This window comes from Copadichromis virginalis, linkage group LG19 (genome assembly GCF_057382275.1).
Source record: "Copadichromis virginalis isolate Kocher_CV1m ecotype Utaka linkage group LG19, C_Virginalis_male_GT1.1, whole genome shotgun sequence".
Classification (NCBI taxonomy): Eukaryota; Metazoa; Chordata; class Actinopteri; order Cichliformes; family Cichlidae; genus Copadichromis; species Copadichromis virginalis.
The window spans coordinates 20,020,030-20,041,125 of NC_140636.1; the positions used below are offsets into that span (position 1 = coordinate 20,020,030).

At 42.7% G+C, this 21,096-nt stretch overlaps 1 protein-coding gene and 1 long non-coding RNA gene across 3 annotated transcripts in view; both read right to left on the reverse strand.

The window, feature by feature from the left end:
• The window catches only part of alk (ALK receptor tyrosine kinase), a 435,104-nt gene that overhangs the window by 356,130 nt on the left and 57,878 nt on the right, over window positions 1-21,096 (reverse strand). The window lies entirely within an intron of this gene.
• LOC146685967 (uncharacterized) lies at window positions 5,746-6,637 on the reverse strand. Its single transcript, XR_014916905.1, has 2 exons — window positions 6,121-6,637; window positions 5,746-5,847 (listed from the first exon to the last, which is right to left on the reverse strand). It is a non-coding gene; the product is annotated as an uncharacterized LOC146685967 (long non-coding RNA).

The following is a 21,096-nucleotide window of genomic DNA, read 5'->3' on the forward strand; positions in this document are numbered from 1 at the left end:
TCCTGCGTAGCTCGGGTGCGTGCAATGACCATTGCTTCCTTCACATCTTCCCTGAGGGAAACCACATACCTGTCATAACAGGTAACAGCAGGATCGCTCAGGACAGAGCGGAACAGAATGTCAACAGGCAACCGGGGCGTGCGACCAAACATTAGGTAAAAGGGTGCGAATCCAGTTGTCTCATGTGCGGTGCAGTTGTACATGAACGTCAGAGTCTGTAGCCGACGTGGCCAGTCCACTTTCGAGTCTGGTGGTAGGGCACGAATCATTCCACCCAGAGTCCGGTTGAAGCGCTCCACACTGCCGTTCCCCATCGGGTGGTAAGGTGTCGTGTGTGTCTTCTTCACACCAGAGACTCTGAGGAGCTCACTTATCAATTGGCTCTCAAAATTAGCACCCTGGTCGCTGTGTATCCTTTCCGGAAACCCGAACACACAGAAGTACCTGTCCCAGAGAAGCCTTGCAACCTGTTTGGCCGACTGGTCCTTGCATGGGAAGGCCTGCGCCCAGCCAGTGAAGTGGTCTGTGATGACCAAGACGTCGACGGACTTGTTGTGTGAGGCCTCAGCCGACCAAAAGTCGATGCAGACCAACTCCAACGGTCTGGACGAGGACACGCTGACCAAAGGAGCACGTCCCTCCGGTTCGATAGTTTTACTGACTACACAGCGCTGGCATCCCCGTACATGGTCTCTCACATCACGCCCAAGGTTCAACCAGAAAAATCTCTTTCTAGCCAGGTCTAAACTCCTGAACTGGCCCTGGTGACCGGCATCATCATGGATTCCTCGGAGGACCTCAGCCTTCAACGAGTCAGGAACCACGAACTGCAGTCGTCTGTTACCTGATATCTGGTCTCTGGAAACTCTGTACAACACGCCGTTGTTGAGGACCAGCTTCTCCCAGTGGATCAGGTATCTTTTAACAAGGATTAGGTCCCCTACCCGCTCTCTCCTCGAGGGTCTCCTGTGTCTCTCAACGTAGAAGACGACGCGGGAAAGCACTGCATCCTGCAGCTGTGCGTCCCTAAGTTCTCTCTCTGAATGGGCAGGTAAGGCCTCCAGACCGGGGGACACCATCTGTGGCAGGTGATGTAAAGCCTCTATTGCTCTCCCTCTTGGGCCGACATCCCACTCGACATGTGACTGCAAAACAGCTGTGACAGCATCTTCAGCCAGAACCAAGGGATGCAGACTCTGCGTGCCTTGGGACATGATGGAAGCTCCACCACCGGATCCACCATTCACCTTGCAGTCGGTGGACCACCGAAACGCCCCCTGGATTGATGCATGTGAAACATCTTTTGCCTCATTAAGGAAGTCTGCATATCTCTCAGCCAGCAGTCTGTCACTTACATTATCCTTCACAAAAGGCAATCGGCTCAGGGCATCTGCCACAATGTTCTGACGGCCTGGGACATATTTAATGTCAAAGTCATAGCTTGCAAGTTTAGCCACCCAGCGTTGCTCACAACAGTCCAGCTTTGGCTTGGTTAAAATGTGGGTCAAGGGGTTGTTATCAGTCCAGACGGTGAACTTGTGACCTTTGAGCCAATGACTGAACTTGTCGCAGACCGACCACTTTAACGCCAGAAACTCCAACCTGTGTGCTGGATAGTTTCTTTGAGACTGAGACAGGGATTTGCTGGCAAAAGCAATCGGTCTGGGCTTGGTTCCACCGTCCTGGATTTGAGCCAACACTGCTCCAATGCCATCCAGTGATGCGTCTGTCGAAAGCAAGAAGGGGCGAGAGAAGTCTGGGTGAGCCAAAACGACTGTATTTAACATCAAGCTCTTGAGCTTCTCAAAAGCCTCCTCTTCTCTGGATGTCCAATCCGAAGCACTCAACTTCCTGCATGGCCGCCTCACCTTAGTTGTTCCCTTGCCCTTCTTCACAGCACCTCTCAGGAGCTCAAACAGAGGTCTGGCAACAGCAGAGTACATGGGGACAAAGTGTTGGTAGTAATTAATCATCCCCAAAAATGATCTGACCTTTCGTTGGGAAGGAGTCACTCCATCAGTGTCCATGAGGTCCACGCTCCTCATGTTTGCGATAACTTCGACTTTGGATGGGTCTGTTGATACCCCATTTTGATCGATGATGTGACCGAGGAACTTCACGGATTTCCTCAGGAAGAAGCACTTTCTGGGGGCCAGCTTCAAGTTATGCCCGCGCAGCCTCTCAAACACCATTTCCAGGCGCTGCAAGGCAGTGTCCTCATCTGGAGCAAACACCAGGAGATCGTCCAGGTAACACAACAGGCTCAAATAATTCTGGTCACCAAAGATGCTGGTCATCATGCGCATGAAGCTTGCAGGGCTGTTGCACAGACCCTGCGGCAGCCGATTATACTCATATAGACCCATGGGCGTGGTGAAGGCAGAATATTTCCTATCATCTTCATGCAGCGTCATGTTGTAGAAGCCAGATGTCAAGTCCATGGTACTGAACAGGCTGTTTCCCCCCAAAGCAGCCAGACAATCTGCTTGATGTGGAAGAGGATGGGCATCCTTCAGGGTTCTCTTGTTGAGCCACCGGAAATCGTTGCAAATGCGTAGATCGCCATTCTTCTTCCACACGAGCACCAATGGTGATGCATACTCACTGGTCGATTTCCTGATGATATCCCTCTCCTCCATCTCAGTCAACACTTGTCTCAGCTTCTGGTACTGGCTTGGGGGCACACGCCTGTAGGGAAGTCTGAAAGGTCTGTTATCTGAGAGGCGGATGCGATGCACAAAGTTTTTGGCTTCCCCACAGTCGAGATGATGGCGGGAAAAGACATCCTCGTACTGCAAAACCAGGTCAGCCATCCTCTCTTTACACTGTCCCGATGTCTCACAGGACTCTATGTCAACATCACCAAGCCCAACAAGTTTGAGTTTCTCCATCATGGAGGTGGGCGTGACTTGTGGCGACATGGCCGACTGATGGCTGCTAGCCAGAGTTGTCTCCTGGAGCGCTGAAGCATCAAAGTCCTCGAGCGCCACACAGGAGTACACATCTGCTAGTTTGGCGTTACGTCGCAGATGTACAGGCTGCTCAGACATATTGATCAGTTTCAATGGGACCCATCTATCACCCCACAAGGGAGTAACCAATCTAGCAACCAAAATCCCTCTGGGTGCTGAGCGGGATGACGAGGGCTCTGTCATCACTGTACTGCCAGGGGAGACATTGATGTTCTTTGGTAGTTTTCCCCATACCAGATATTCGCGACCCGGTTCAAGGGACACAGCTGAGTTACACCTAACCGTGCCCACTTTGTCCGGGACGTCCGAATCTTTCCATGGGGTCAAACCAGAAAGCATAGACAGAAAGTTTTCAGTCTCAAGGTTGGTCTTAGAGCAATTACTGAAGACCGTGTTCCAGTAGGGCTCACAACGTTTAGACTGGTGTAATATGTGCTTAATGACGTTCGTCCCCAGTATCAGGTCATCAAGCTGCCCTTGAACCACCAGGATGGGAACTATCATTCTGCAGCCACACACCTCCATCTCCACATTGAGGGCATACTTAGGCTTCACACGTAGTCCTCCACACCCAACAAGGGTCACATCCACTTTGATAACATCTTGATCAGATATCAGTCCAGACTCACGCAGAGTCACCTCGGCTGCTTCATTCATGCTGCAGGCCATGGATCCACTGTCCAGCATACCACCCATTTTCAAAAGCCCACCGAAAGTGACGGGAGTGTAGAAAAGACTGTCACTATTGCCGACTTTGTGAACGTTTTGGAAGATAACTTCAGAATCTTTGCATTTTTGTCTTGCCTCCTCATACACTGACTCCGCATCACAGGTATCAGCAGTTTGGGAGTTTCCTGTAAGACCTGCACTGCCTCCCACCGAATACAGGTCGGTTAGTTTCCCTCCGGCTGGACCTGGGTAGACGTACTAGCCGGGCAAGACAACCGAACATGGCCAGGAGCAAAGCATGAAAAGCACAGTTTGTCAGATAGGCAGTGTGATACTGTGGTATGTCTTGGATCACTGCAGACTTTGCAGGCATCCTCCCTCCTCCGTCTATTTCGCGAGAACTGATTAAACGCCCCTCTCCTTGGTGTCTGAGTGTTGTGGTGCTGCATTCTCTCCATCATGGCCTGAAACATATCCACCATCTGACCCATGAGCCTTTCCTCTGACTGTTGAAGATTTTGACTCACCGCAGTCGAAGGGGAGAAACTCAGACTTCCGACGAGGGGATCTCGTGTTGCAGTGGTGGAGGGGAACGAGTCCACTAACCCCTGAAAACCTGAGGATGGGGGCGAGAAGCTTCGGGAGCGTCCCTCCGGCACAGCAGCTGCAGGTGAGGCGTTCGGGTGTACGGTGGTGATCGTAGAATTATAGCCCTTCAACTGTGCAGCGCCGCTGGCTCTACCATTAGCACTCACCTCCCTTTGATAATCATCAATCCTTTGTTGTACGTCTCGAGCAGTCCACTCATGGACAGGCTTGCACTTGAAGACATAAGACAACTCGGGGTCAGGACAATGTTTCACAAACATACATGCTACTTCATGAGTTAAAGGGGTCGCTGTCTGCCCCTGTCTGCGTAGCCCCTCTATGGCTAGTTCAGCAGCCTTGTTCAGTCTTATCCAATAATCTACCGGGTTTTCACCCCTGGTAGGGAGCGTTGCATAAAAGTCAGCAAGAGGGAGGCACGATGAAGAATCACTGAAGTAATGGCGAAGGACACCAAAGACCAGATCAGGTTTCTGTTTGACATCAAGACCTGGGTCACTACGAAGAGCCACTCTGACCACATCTCTGGCCTTCCCCATTAAGTGGCTAATAATTTCGTCAGCCTGGCCATGAATGGGGACCTCTTGCTTCCACAGGTAGGTTGTTGCCATGTCAATCCAGTCCTGAACAGAACATCTGTCTGTGCCATCACCCCTAAAAATTTGAAGCTCCCTATTGGGCTTAACATGGACAGTTACATGTGGTACATCTCGAGCGGTACTGCTACATTGCTCAGTTTGAGTCTTAGAGTCACCAATCAGGTTCACAACGCCAGCTGACAACAGTTTAGTAACAATGGATTCACCAATCTGGGCTCCTATTTGCTCAACCATGTCAGTAAAACTGTGTACAGTATCACTGTCTCTAATTGGAGTGGAAACCTGGGGCATATCACCCACACCCCTACCGATGGGAATAAAACTCGGGCTTTGGCCTAGCCCAGTGTCACTGCTCACAGGACCAAACTGTGTGACATTACTGGCGTCAACTGCATGAACTAGTCCGGCACCTCTACCCTTAGGTAGTACTGGAGTGACAAATTTATCCATCGTCAAATCACACACTTAAGATAATAACTGCATGTGCACTCCGTTAGGGAGAGAAAAACAAACAAACCCAGAGATAAAAATAAGAAAAATAACAGTATAACAGTAGCAAAACAAGGGAAAGAAAAAAAAAATTATAATAATAATGTCCAAATAATTTGAGTGTATAACCACACGTTGTATATCAAAACACAGACACTTTCACCCTTGTCTTATTTCAGTCACACCCCTCACCTTTTTGTTTGTTTTTTTTTTGGGGGGGGGTTTCGCTTGTTTGGGTTTTTCTTTTGTCTAAACTCACTTGGTTACAACAACCCACATTCAACTTGTGAACAGCAGGGGAGCAGAACAGCAGCCACGGCGATGAGCATCAAGCTGATCTGAAGATCCAAATGGTCACGGCACCAGTGTAACACTTCCAGCTCTTCAAGAATCACAGACGCTCAGAAGGGTTGGCTTTTCACAGTTTACTTCTGCAGAAGACATAAAACACATTCAACAGGTGTCTTCTGGTGGTACCGGCAATTGTAGCTCCCTCACAGTGCAAGCGCGCGCTGTGTGAACAGACTTACAATTAACTTTTTAATAAAGAAAAGGTGGAAAATAATAATTTCTCCCATTTTACAGTCTGTCATACTGAGCTTGTATACAAAAGAAATCTTATGACTAATAAAATACATTCCACAATCGTATAAAACAAAATAACAGGATAAACATAAATACCACCGACTAAACATTTCCCTCTAGTGGACAAATTAACAATAGCGCATTACATCTTCACTTGCTTGTGCTTTACAGACAAAATGGCTGTTAACAAGCTCACATACCTGCAGAAGACATAAAACACATTCAACAGGTGTCTTCTGGTGGTACCGGCAATTGTAGCTCCTACAATGTAAAGCAACATCACAAAAAGCACAGAAAAACGGTAAATCCAAACACATTTCCTGCTATGCGCAGCAACCACTAGGGGGCTGACAAAGACTAACTGCCAAAGAGCATAAATACGGCAGAAACACTATTTAACAGCAACCCGCCTTTGTTTCAGTTACACAGAAACTTTCTAATATCAATATGAACCTATATACATCGACATATATAACTTATGTAACAACATTCACACCAGAAACCATAAAAATGCCAGAGCCTTTCATTACCGGACTTACCCTCACAGTGCAAGCGCGCGCTGTGAGGAGCGGAAGCCTTAGCAGCTTCTAAACGTTAGGGTGAGATCCGGTTTCTGGGTTTTCAAAATAAAATACAATTAAAAAAATGATAAAATTCACACTTAAAATGATAATTAAGAACAGGTAAGTGCATGTTTTTCATATGTATTATTAACTCTGTTACATCTGCAAACAGAAACGGCAGCTCCGGGGCTTTAACCTGAGTCCTTAATGCTTGAAGTCAACACTGCTAAACTCCCTGACCGCCGCCAGGCATTAATGATTCAGTTTTCCAGATTTTCCCAGCTGGTCCAGAGCGTATAGCTTGACTGATATGCATTTCATGCAAAAGAAAAAAAAGGAGTGCTGTTCTCCAGCCTGTGTAGAAGGTGAAAAGTCTCTAAAAAAATTCCAAAGAAGCCCACTCTAATGAAACTCTGCAGAGACTACATACCCTTCTTCATCTATTTGACAGAAAGAGGAACTCTGGGAATCATTAAACCTTTAAATAAAGAATTAAAGCACTAAAAACATTATTAAGCGCTATATTGAAATGAATAAATCAGGAGTAGGATAAGAGAAGATGCAGTCTAAGACATTGCACATTAGGTAGCTTTGGGGAAAGACTGTCAAAGCTGGACAATAAAATTGATCAATAGTCAATAACAAATGTAATCAAGGATTCAAAGTGTGACATTTAGGCTACACACCTAGTAATCCAACCTTTAGGATCTAGGCAAAAATTGCATTGGCCGTGATTCAAAGTTAAAGCGACGAAATTAATTTAATCAAAACGGCAATAAATAAATAAAAGGATCCATGTGATTTTACTCTGTTGCTTGTTGAGCCGATTCAAAGGTCAACTCAATTTTCTGTCTATAGCCGATGAAGAGATGAACATTGTAGGAATCATCATAATCTCATGAATATTATTAATGTTATTTTTGTACTGTTTGCATAATCGGATCTGCAGAGCGTTTGCTGTGCTGTAGTTTCACAAGAACAGATATTTGACCCCCAAATTGATTTCCTCCACAATATTAAAAAGATATTAAAATCAGCAATGCACACATGCACACGCTCGCACACCCGTAGATGGATAAACAAAGAACCAGAAATAACGACAAAATCAATGTGACTTGATTCCTAGCTAATATCCCACAAGAGAGATATAATGAGACATTTAATGGAAATCCTTAGGATGACGCTTATTTTGGAGCCCTAATGAAATGAAATAACATCCGTAAGGTAAGCAGCAAAAACTCACACAAGGAATGAAAAGAACGATGTTATTAAAAGATAGCAAGCTGAAGAATTCCCTCCATCTTCAGCTTCAATGAAAATAATGTTGCTGGAGCAATAAGGATGAGGTTTTAATGCTTCTAGATATTTCCCCGTGCCTGTTTTCTGCTGACTTGCACACTAATTTTGTGTATTTATGAATCTGTGATTACAGTAATACCACTGTAGGCCATTGTGTACACTGCACTAAAATATTGTATATTGTATTGCATCTTCCAGTACCTGATGCATAAAAAATTAGTATGCTTAGTAGCAGGCTGAAGCCACTGGATAATCAGTAGCGCAAAGGTTAACATCAACCAAAACCAAGCTGCCAGACCTTATTGTCTCAGCTTTCTTGACCCTTAAGTACACTGAAGATGTAAACTTTGCCGCAGAGTGTTCTCCAAGTGTGATTAATGACACTTGATGAGGAAACATTAGCAGCCTATCAGAGCCCATGAAGTTTTTTTTTCTTGAGTAGATGAGACTGCAATTTAATGAGCAGTGAGGAAGAAACACAACAACAGGGACATGATCGAGATGGAGCCAATTTGCCCGTCGATGGCAGCGTGTGCCCCTGTAACGAGAACCAAAACGGACATAGATGAAGGGAGGGGGAGAGGAGCAGGAAGCCGGAACAATATCCATGTTTAATTAAACTGACCCTTAACAAACAGTAGCTCATGGATAAGTTGGCTAATTGAGTGACTTATTGATCAGCAAATGGAACTATTATGCTGTGGTAGCTGGTGAAAACACACACTCCAGCTGCTCATTATCTTTGCGGGGGCTGTTTTGCCCGACTTGCTGAGCGTGCGGTCCCAAATTCTTTTTGACAGGGATTTCAGGGCTATCCTCAAAAGGCCAGCGCATATCTGTTCTGCTTTAGCTTCACCAGATGAGAAGTGATGTGTAAAAGACTGTGTGGTCATGGTGGTGCAAACAGACCATACTCATCACTGGGCCGACTGCTGAGTAAATCCCTCTACCGTCGATATTTGACTTTTTTTTCCACACCGTGTGGTAAGGTAAGGTAACTTTATTTGGAGTGTGGAGCCTGTTTTTAAGGAATTCTTGGGTAGTATGTGCATTACACAGTATATGGAATAGCACACATACATACTGTACATAATTATATATGGATTTACAATTAGGTAAGTCTACTGTGGTGATAAAACAGCAAATGCGATTTTTTTAATTTTCTTTTGCTCTCTGAATGCTTTTTCACTTATATTTAAGTTCATAGTTTATAACCTAGATGAGGAAACTATAGCTTCATGGTCTGCTGGATGTACAACTGACTGGAAAATTTTGTTCAGGCTAAAGCATCTAATACTGGTTATGGCATCTAATATCTGCAGCTATCAATCAAACTGAAATCAAACTCAGTGTCTGAATAAAGAGGTGCCCATTAGCACTGAAATAATGAGATGGTCTTAGGAGTGGATTTACTAAGGGAACACTTCAAATACAAGTTTATCAAAACTGGATTTTGACAGCTTTTCACTCGCTTTCCCTAACTGACCTTGAGACATGTAGAACGTATAGATCCTCGAACAACAAAGGCATATTACTTAGTGCAAGATCTATTGATTTAATAGATGTTTATGACCATCATCCAGTGGCTAAATACATCCCCGTTTCTTTTAACAGCAACTGTAAATCTAGTTTTGCAAGGCCACCAAGTTATTGGATTTACTCGACAAACATTCTGACACTGAATGGCTATTGTTTGAAGGACCATTGAAAATACTGAGTTGAGGCCGGAAAATGTTTCCAAAATTGTATTTGTGCTTGATGTGTGCTGGGTAGTATTAGTAGCAGTTGGTGCATTGAACCAGCATAAAAAACACACCTTGTGCATAATAGTGAGATACAGTTGGCATTAACACAATAACCTTATTTGCATTGGAATATTGCTTCTATCATTTTTCTGGAATGGTAGATGTCACGGGTAGGGAGAGGACTCAGGTCCAGAGTGGAATTCAAAGTTCAACACAGCACTTTATTTACACAACACTACGTGGAATATATATATACACATGTGGGAGGAAAGATCCAGATGATTTTTGTATCACTTTTCTTCTTTGCAACACTGAAAATGGCTTCAAGAAGAATTCACACATTGTTCATCAGTAGACCAAAGATCATGGCATACCCACCAGCTTTAATGTAACAGCAGGCTTTTTACTCTGCCTTAGTGTGTAATCTTTTTAGGTTTAGATGTGGTGAAATGAAATGTTTAAAATTTTGTTTCAGTGGGTCTCAGCTTCAAGTGCAGCATCCCACCATCAGAACAGCTTAAAAAAATAGAAGCAAAGCAAGTCCTCTTAAGATTTCATTGCCTTAGGCAATTGCATGTGTCTATATATTCTGGATCATTTATTAAAAAGTATTAAGCGCTATTCTTAAACATAATATGCAAAAGGTTTCAGTTACTGTCAGAAGAAACCTTTTTCTAGTCACACTAAACATTTTTAAAAAGTTCTCTCCCTTGTTACTCTGAATGATTTCAGGTACATGATGAACCTTACGAATCCTTTCATGAGAGGGGAAAGAAAGACAGCAAAGAGAAGAACACCAAAGGATGCTGAAGTGAGACAATGTTGCTCATAAACCATTCAGTTCCTCAAAATCTCACCTCAAATTAGCTCACTGGGGACAAAGCTGGATAAATCCTACAGCAACCCGCTTGGCTCATGTTTCTTGCACCCTTCACTCCACTGGCACAACTTTCTGGACAGTGAATACACCTGACACACATACACTCGACTGCCAAAAGACAGAGTGAAGGGAGGAATACAGGAGGGGTAAAAGGAATCTGACAGGGACAGGAAATGCTGAAAGCAATCTATCTGTCATCAGAGATGTTAAAAAAATGGCAAGGAGATGATTGCGTGGAGTAGTGAGGAAGAAAGAATGCAAACTAATCGGCCTCTGTCTATTCATCCTTGACATGCTGCTTAACCAGACTTGACAAGTTTGAAGAGGAGAAGGCGAGTGAGAATGCCTCAAAAACATGCCTAGTTTGCATAAAGGTTTTTTGGTTTTTTGCATAGATTGTGAGAATGCACTTGGCTGCCTCTGTGTTTGTGTATTCTGAGCTCAGGTGTGCTGTAGCTCTCTATCTGCCCTGAGGCCCTTAGCCACATTGCAAAACCAGGAGCTCATAAATGAGAGCCTCTAACAAGACTGGTGTCTAACGCAAAATGTAGAGCATGTACAATCCAGAGCATTGCTCCCAACCCCCAGGACATCACAGATTCAGCCAGAAGGTCTGGCTATTCTAACATCCCTCTCTCTTGTAGTTTTGTTCATTTGTAGAATATTCACACTACAAAAAGATGCATGAAGCAAAACTATAATTTTCCCAGTAAAGAAAAAACTCACAGCACATGAGAAGGGACACGTAAAAGGAACGACACATTCGCAGATGGTCATTAGGCTGAATGGAATACAGATCTGTGCAAGCAGTCAAAGAAAAACATTGAGAAAATGGCAAGTCTATGTCAAGAAGCGCAGTCCCTAAAATGGAGATCAGGGAAGCAAGGGAATGCTTTGAATTCTGACACCATCTGTATGTGCACTGTGGGTTTCCAGCATCCATCAGATGGGAAAGTTTGTGCCTATGATTGATTGGCAAGTATTTCAGATAAGGGCTGTATCTGGCTAGAGTGTTGGCTGGCAGTGATGAGGCAATCAGGGCTCTCGCCTTGAAGCAGACAGAAAATGCTTTGGCATAATTTAGTTGCTGGACCGACTGAAGATGAGAAGAGCTTCAGAGGCCAAAAGGTTTGGTCGTTTATTGACACGAGCAACGGTCAGCACAAATTAACACGGAGAGCCTCGCTGTTACCACTGCGCTTTAAGAATCACTTTCACTGACTTTATTAGGGAAAGTGCTTATTTAGTTGATTTCAGAAAACAATAGACAACACTATTAAGTTACAATCAAAAGAAAAAAACAATGACGAGAGGTATTTATTATCGTGCATTAAGACTAGTTTCTATCTATCATATATAATGTTTTCCACAAGGATCTAGTTTTTGGTTTTTGGGCATATATATATTAATATATTTTGCTTTTCTTTTTTTCTGATAGCTACAGATGACACAGCAGTTATGAAAAATGGGACACTGACAACTGTAAAAACTGCAAAAATAAATAAATGAAAACAGAGTGCAATGATTTTGACATGACTAAAAACACAAAAAATATTGGATGTAGTCCATAAATAATATATCTTACTAGTTGAAACAGGGAAAATGCATTATTTCTGGAAAGTACGCTCATTTTGACTTTGATTCAGGTAACAAAATTTTGCTTTTGTTGTTGTTTTGGTTTGTTTTTATATATAGTGTATGAGGTGCTCAGTAGTTAAACGCCCATGTTTCCATATTGAAAAGGCACTAATGGCACCTCCATACCATCACAAAAGCTGGTGTTTGAACTGTGCACTGCGGTGGATGGTCCCTCTTCTCTTTTGCAGAAATCATATTTTGACAAAGCAATTTATATTTTGATTAGTCAGAACACAGTGCATTTCCCCCCCCATCAAAACGTAGCTGAGGCCCAGAGAAGACAAGGTTGTTTTAGCATGTTATTTATGTGTTTTTTTGCATGTAGAATTGCAGAGTTTTAACTTAACTGCAAAGATTAACTGTGCTCACACACAGTGGTTGTCAGAAGTGCTCTTCAGTCTGGGCAGTTATTTCCACCACAGAATTAGGTTGTGTTTTTGACACAGTGCTGCTTGAGGACCTGGAAATCACCACCAGTTAATTGGTTTTCTAGCCTCATATAATGAGACTTCTCTGATTACCTGAATCTTTTAATTATATGTACCAAAGATGAAAGCTGTAATTTCCTTTACAATTTCAGTCTTTTACAGAGAGGTGAAGCCCTCTATCTTTTTTTCTAAAAGACATGATGCTCTTTATACCCAGTTATGTTACTGACCTGTGGGCAGTTATTAGCTGTGCGATGATGAAGCTTGTGTGGAAATTCAAATTTCTCACTTTTGGCATTTGATTTGTTTTTTTTTTTTTCCTTTTTTCTATTTTCAATTAAATATGGAGTTAAATGGTTTGCAAATCATAGCATTCGTGTTTTCTTTTGTACAAAGCATACCAACATTTCCAGAGAGACAGTTGTACAAATTATATAAGAATAAACAAGATGAAAATGTTTCCCTCACCAACTACATTTCAGAGCCTCATGCTGTACTAGCAGCATGCTGTAACTAATGACAGCTCATGGATTTTTGCACCAGTGGCCAGCTGAGGTATATTCATTTTCCACAGAAAATAAGATTATTCTGTAAAATGTCAAGGCAAGACTGAACCAGCTATTCTGCAGTTCTTAAAATAAAGAATGCGATTTTATAAAAGCAAATATGTGATTTCACCAAGGAAAATAAAATAACTTTTCCACCCCAATCAGCGTGTGTGAAGGAGGAAAGTATATCCAATAACTTCTCTTTAACTTTGACTACGCTGGCTTTTTAAAAACCTGAACCAAGGTGCTTTCACTTACAGAAAAACGTGATTGCTTCATTTAAACACTGATAGCTTTAATTCATGCTATTGTTGCACAATTCAATTACGGGTTGCAAAATAAACAACGCTGAATTGCATTTGATTTTGCACTCATTTAATGGAACTTAATGGGCTGTGTTCAGTCTTCAGGAAGCAATATCAGCAGCATGCTGAATTGAGCTTTGCTTTGTGCATGAGTGTGTGTTTGTATAGGTGTGTGTGTGTGTGTGTGTGTGTGTGTGTGTGTGTGTGTGTGTGTGTGTGTGTGTGTGTGTGTGTGTGTGTGTGTGAAAGTTAGCTAGACAATTTCTGCAGAATTTGGAGGTTTGTGATGTTTATCTCAGAATAACGCACTATGAGCAGGACAAAGATCACTCCAGGAAATTAAACTTTTGTGCGTTGTTCAAATACCAGAAGAGACATTAAAAATAGATTTCTCTTCAGATATCTGTTCCTCGAAGAAAAAAACAAATCAATTAAAGGTGAAGGCTTTCTACCAACTTACTTCTTGGACTTCAACTCTTCATTCTTTTTGGTGTAACACGTCGAATTTAGGTCACAGATCTTTTTGTAGCCAAAACCAGCCCAGCTAATCTGCACGGGCACAGGAGAGACAAATCCACAAAAAAGAAGAAAAAAGACGGTTATGGCTGTGCACAGAATTCGATTTGGGCTTCCTCACTTGCCCCGATGCCATGCTGCTTTTTATAACTCCGACTTATGTTCAGCCAATGTTCAAATAGCCTTTTTGTCAGCGATTCCCTGTGTCTAAACATTCAAACCTGAGCGGTCACAACATGAGCATGACTGTGGGGCTGATCTGCAAAGACATCACTTTGTGTCACTGACAGCAACATGTCAGCTCCCGCTTTCCCCATGCACCTTTCAAAGCAAGGTACAACAGTGCGGATGGCAGATTTCGTACGCTTCACGTCCTATTCTGCCATCATCAATGTTTCCAGAAAGCAGTAAAGACATGCCAACCGAACCCAAAAAAATCTAAAAGTCAAAGTTATAAACAGAAAACAGACAGATGAGGGCATGCCAGTGAAGTGTTTATTTAAATAAAAGAGGATGGCGATGCTGTGAAACAGAATTGGTATGGATGAAAGCACGACTTTGGCTGACAAGCCTGCCTGGGTCCTCATCATTAAAAATATACAGTAGATGCCTTTGCAACCTAGTTCTGCAAACTAGGCTGTACCTTGCGCAGAATGACATACAGAACAAGAAGAGGGTAAAAGGGAAATGGGGGAAGGGGAAGAACCAGTAGTACTAAGCTGGATTTTAATTGGCTGTATGCTTTTCATCAGTCCCAGAAGAGACAATATTTATGAGTTTGATCTTTCTACGTTGCTCCAAAGTAACAAGACTGTGGGGTATAATGTGACATGCAATGAATCCTCTTCTTTTTTCTTGCAGTGCATGATATTTTGCATGCTCTGCTGGATTTATTCTGAAGTCTTTTTTCTTTAAATTATTTCAAGGTTAGCCTGGATTCCATAAGACGTGTGATGAGTGATGTATCATCAGCTGTCGTTGCAGCATCACAGATCTGAACAGCGATGGTATCTGTTAGAGAAATGGCTGTTGTCAATAAAAAGTTAGAAAACATTTAATAATCTGCGGTGAGGAGCGCTGTGTCCCGACTTGCTGGTATTTGCTAAGTTTTGATCTCACAACCGTACTTTAGAAGAAAATAGAAGCACTCAGCTGCAGTTATTTGGAACTGAACAAAAAGGAAAGCGCTATCCTGCCTAAACTATCATCATTTGCATTCATTTAACTGTATAATGAGCAGCAGGGCCAGGTGGAGACAGACAGAAATGTTTAACCAAACAATGGGAATCAGATTAAGATATCTGTGGAAATAACTTGCATAATAGAAAACCCAGACAGATAAGCCATGCTATGGAATTATTGATGAGGTTTTGCAGCCCTGATGCAAATGTTTGCTTAACCTGACCTTGGGTTAATCAAAATTTGAGAGATGCCACTGTGAGGGATAAGTCACTGTGCTTACCTCTCAGTGTAAAGCTGATGATTCCCACAGTAGCATACCTGAAATACATCCAATACAACCTTAGTGCTAAGAATATATGCAGCTGCTATTAAAATACCAATAAGAATCTGTCTGAGGCAATGTTGAAATGCCATCTGTTTATAAAGAAAACCTAATATTTTCTAATATATAAAGACAAAAAAAAAAAAAAAAAAAACGGTGAGCGGCGTTTACTTGATAGTTAATCACATCTTCTTGTAAATGCAAAATTATTCTTACTTATAAAAAAATACTCAGACGTTCTGTCTCAACTATCCTTTAAGCAGATAACTTTGGACAAAAAAAATCAGGTAGTTTTTCTTACTATTGATGTTAAAAAAAAAAAAAAAAGACTCACAGAGTGAAAGAACTGGCAAATATCCTCCCACACATCTACCCACTCAAGCACCTTAAGATGCCCACGAGCACCGTGATGCATGGTCTTCAGCAGACTCTCTGATTTAACTCAATAACACTTGACCTGCACAGAGGGTTCAGCTCACATGTGCAAAACAAAAAGTTGGACTTGGCAGCATGTGGTCATTAAGATGTGCATTGTCAATAATGCGAGGGAATGAGGGAAATCACAAGCCGATATATACGCCCACTTCCTAAACACTTAGCTGCCCAAAAGCACACATGCACGTGCACCCAGAAGAACCTAGGCAATTCTAAATGGTTTGACTTTTATAAAGTAACAGCTGAATTTGCGCTGTCCAAGAGAAGGGCCTTGATGCAAGCCCAGAGGAAGCGCAGATAGTTCGGTTAATCTTGCATGCTCCCACTCGGCCACGGCATAAAAGACTTTTCCTCTGGGCAACTTTACCTGAATTTCCCCTTCCCACACAGCAGAACAGCAGCAGCCCCTCCAGTGCCTGATTCCAGCCTCCCTACATCCATACAAACAGGGCAACACTTCAGGCAGGACTCTGGCTTTACTTCCAAGTTTATACGTCAGTCTCACAAAAGTTTCAATCCACTTCCCTGAGGCAGCATGAGAGTGAATATGATATGCTTTAAAAAATAAAAATAAAAAAATGGGCAACACACTGTGAGAGACCAGACAGAATGAGTTGTAGTGTTCATGTGTAGCACTGGAAGCATTTTATGTGATTTGAGCGAGAGAAGCAGTAACTGTGGGAAGTTTTAAAATGAAACTGCTGCAACTGAATGGAAAAGAAGCTCCTTTGATTATGAGCTCAACCAGTTTGCATGCAATGTGACAAAAATTCCCCAACCTTTCTTTTCCAAGCCACTGACTATATGCTTAGACATTTCTCAGGCCAGATACCTTGAACAGTTACCTCAGTTAAAGTATTTAGGGTATTGTTGTTAGAACCTCGTCAGCTTTATGTTAATATTAGATTGCGGTCTCAATCTGATGCAAAGCCAAAGTAAATTATGCAATATAGACTACTGCAGGATGAACACAGTCTGGATGCTACAAAGTAGGCCCACACAACTAATTTTGATAACCTGGTGTCTCCAACCTCTAATCCTATTGAGGCCTTAGGAAAAAATCTCAAGCAGAAAATACCAACGAGAGTGGAGTTACAGAATTGTGGGAATTCAGATACCCACAAAATTAAGTTGTCCACTATCGTTCTCCACTCCAACTTCCACTTTCCATCACTGCCACAATCCCATTGGACACAAGTTGTTGAGGTCAACACATATTTGGGTCAAAAATGTAATTTATTTTAAGTTGTGCTTCACAGCCTGTCAGAAAATCAGTGTAGTGTTCACAACTATGAATGTTGCCTCTGCCCCGAGTGGAAATATTGGATTTGCTGTGCTCAGTGTTGAACTTGTGATTGTTGTGTGTTCGCTGCCGTGCCTGGTTGTAGTTTCAAATAACACCAGTTCTGAAGCAACGACGCGAGGAACAGCTGTGAGCTGTGAGGTGAGGGTCACATGGTGGGGAGAGCTGAGGCAGCAGCAGCACCGGAACAGTAGCACCTGAAGTAAGTTGGTGGTTTTAGAGACGTATTACAGGCCATTAAGGTGTGTTTCTTTTTTGGGAGGGCAGGTTTTGGGCAGTTGGCAAGCTAGCAAAAAAGTTTGGATGATCAAATTGCATGCTGGTCCAGTGCTGAGTGGCAGTGTGTGAGCATGTTTATACGCAACGTACAGAAGGAAATCAAGAAGGATTATCTTGTGTTATACTTTCACATTTTAATATAGATAAGTATAGATAAATTATACTTAAATGATATTTTTGACAATGCTTAGTGCAGTCAGTGCTCCATTAAAGCATTAGTGTTTGTGCTCTGGCGTTGTCTAATGAGAGATACTTCTCAATAAAAAATGAATCTAATAAAGCCCAATTACATAATGAGTTCCAAGATTGAACTCTAAATTTTCTATCAGTTATAGCTATGCCAAAGTTGCCTAAGGTGTCATATTATGTTGAATTCCTCAGTCGTACCCAAGTAATTGCCATTCTGAATATGAATCTTGATATCAAACATATGTTAAACGCTGTCCACACACATTCTGCGAGGACACAGGTGGAGGTGCTAATGACATCTGTAAAAGCTGTGATGGCGCGATCAAAGTCAAAGTCAAAGTCAACTTTATTTGTCGATTCTGCCACATGTACAGGACATACAGAGAATAGAAATTGCGTTACTCTCAATCCCTAGATAAATAGCAAATGAACATTTAAATATATTTAAATATAAAAGTGATTAAAAATGCAAGTAAAATAATTAAAAAGTAAAAATTTAAATAAATAAAATTTTACATATAACAAGAAAGCTATACAATATACAATATAATGGGTAAGTGACATTGAGTGTAAACCAGGCAGAGTAGTGCAAATAGGCAAATAGTGCAAATGGAGATTTAGTAGTGTACGGTAAGAGAAAGTGTAACAACAAAGTCTTATGAGGTAATGGCAGTCCAATGCTCCACAAAGTGACTGGTAACTGGTGCAGGCCAGTGAGTGAGTCAGAGAGTGTGTGTGTTTGTGTGTGTGTGACAGAGTTCAGTGAGACCGTGGAGGAGAGAGGGGAGAGGGGGCAGAATCGGGAGGGAGTTAAGCTTCCTGACAGCCTGATGGATGAAGCTGTCCTTCAGCCTGCTGGTCCTGGCCTGGAGACTCCGCAGTCTCCTCCCCGACGGCAGCAGCTTGAAGAAGCTTTGCATTGGGTGCGTGGGATCAGTCGCTATGCAAAGGGCTTTTTTAGTGAGACGGGTGCTGTAAATGTCCTGGAGGGAGGGGAGAGAGACACCAATGATCCTCTCTGCAGCTCTCACTATGCGTTGGAGGGTTCTATGACAGGACGCATTGCAGGCTCCAAACCACACAGTGATGCAGCTCGACAGGATGCTCTCGATGGTGCCTCTGTAGAAAGTGTACATGATGGGGGCTGGAGCTCCTGCTCTTCTTAGTTTGTGGAGAAAGAAGAGACGCTGTTGTGATTTCTTGGCCAGTGCTGTGGTGTTGTACGTCCAGGAGAGATCCTCTGTGATGTGCACACCCAAGAACTTGGTGCTGCTCACTCTCTCCACAGATAGTCTTCAATGCAGCTTTCAATGCAGCTTTCAATCATCAAAGACATGTTACTGAAACTGCTGAGCAGCCTGAGATCAACACTGAGCTTGTTGCACTCCCAGAGAGCTCCAGGGCACCTGTGTGCTGTCCTGCTCTCCGTCAGGTGTGATCACACACGCATGCTGGGAGCATGAGAGTCGGGTGAACAGGGGTGATTGTGGCAATAAAAGAGACTCACATTGAGGCCTCTGTGTGCACTGCCTCTCTAAGCCGCTTTGGTCTGCAGCTTTGCACTTTTTCAAAGTGCTGGCTTGTGCCATGGATTCTAAGCTTGCCACTCTGGGGCCAGCAGGCAGTCAAGGGATATACAGAGTCAGAAAGAGATGGAGAGAGACAGATGGACAGACGCACAGAGACGTAGGTATGAAGGGGTGATAGAAGGGAGATAACAAGTACCTCAGATAGCCAAGGGGCATGTGTGCGTTTATGAAACACTCAGGTTCACATAAACAAATGGAACACACACACACACGCTCCTCATCTCCCAGATCCCCTCTGGCAAAATCTCCCTAGTGTTCTTAATTTGATTTCAGATCCGTGCCACAGCATTCACTGTGCATATGGGTGAGGAGAACGAGCAGCAGTTCTTGCTCTTTCCCATGTTCTGGCTGTCCAGATCGCTCACATTATTCCAAACTTTGCTCTCTCCTGATGCTGATGAGATTGAAAGTGCAGGCCTATTCTTATTTTGTCATGGAGCCTCTCAGTTCTTCCTCTTTATCGTCTCTGTTTGCAGCATACAAGGCTACGCTCTCATCCTCTTTTCTCAAAGGATTAGACATGCTGAGTGTTGAGGGCCACTGCATACAGAACAGCTGGGGATAAGAAGAAAGCAACCTTAGTGTGGACTCCAGGATGCTGATTGGGTACCAAATTTAACAGGAAGTGAAAGACAACAGATAGAAGAGGGGGGGCATTTAGCTGCTCATTGGTTGAATATTGGCATATAAGGGGATTTTTCAAAACTGTAGGTAACATTCCATTGCAATTAATGAACAGTGTGTACTCTGCAGTTTCAACAGCTGCTCATTAAAGGACACTAAAATCTCATCCCCTGTAATGTGTATTAATCATTACAAAGCTGCTAATGCAGGACTAAGTAGAAATAATTCCCCTCGTTCATTGATCTCTGCACAAACATTTCATATGGAAATTAAGCAGCAGCTAAAACACCCTGAGGGTGAAACTTATGCAGGAGACGATGGTGTGGAACTCCACTGACCACTACTAGATGCAAACTCCAACTAAGTGCCATTCAAAAAGGCTCATCTACTTTTCAACAAGACATTAAGTATTCATCCTAGAGTTACTTATTGTTCCTCAGGTATTTAAAAGTAAAATGGAAGGCAAAATCTTCAGCTTTCAGGCCCCTCTTCCGTGGAAGCAGTTCCCCTTTTGGGAAGTTCTTTTAATATTAGGTTTAAAACTTTCCTTTCTGAAAAACTTGTTCATAGGATTGCCATCTGATTGTTGGGGCTTTCTCTATATTATCTGTATACTCTGTATTGTAATTACCTTACAATATAAGCACCATGAGGTAAGAATCGAATTGAACAGAATTGAATTGGCCTCTTATTATGGATGCAGATTTATAGGCTCGTGAAGTATAAAGTATGAATGTATGATATAAATCTGCTGCTCCTTGACCTTTATCCTAAGTTTGTTATTAGGCATTCACAGGATGTCTACAAAATTGCTAGCTCTTGTTTTACACAAGTAAGATGAGGGGTTTATAGAAAATGAACATTCTCCATTTCTTAGATGAAAGGTCCTGTCTCCAAATGTGAAGCCATTTCATATAATAATGCATGAGTAAACTTGAATCATATACTCCTCTGTGGACCCACAACAGTGCTGAAATATTGCCAGCTCGCATTTAGACTACATCAAAGACAACATATTAAGATACTTTACACATAACTTAATTTCCTCTATGTCTTTGCCACCTGCAGCGAATGCCAGAAAATGTGACAGAAGACGCTTTAGCTATTCCATTTCTCTGGGGTTGTTGCCACAACAACCCCAGAGGTTTTTGAATGACTGCTACCCTGTAGCCTTAGCATTGTCAGTAATGAAAGTGTTTGGGAAAACAATTTATAAAGCTATCCTCTGGAAGACTGAAAACACCTTGGCTTCCTTGCTGTTGGCAACACGGAGGTGGAGAGTGGCACTTTAAACCCTTTGAGCTACCACTGCAAAAACCCAGAGGGACTGA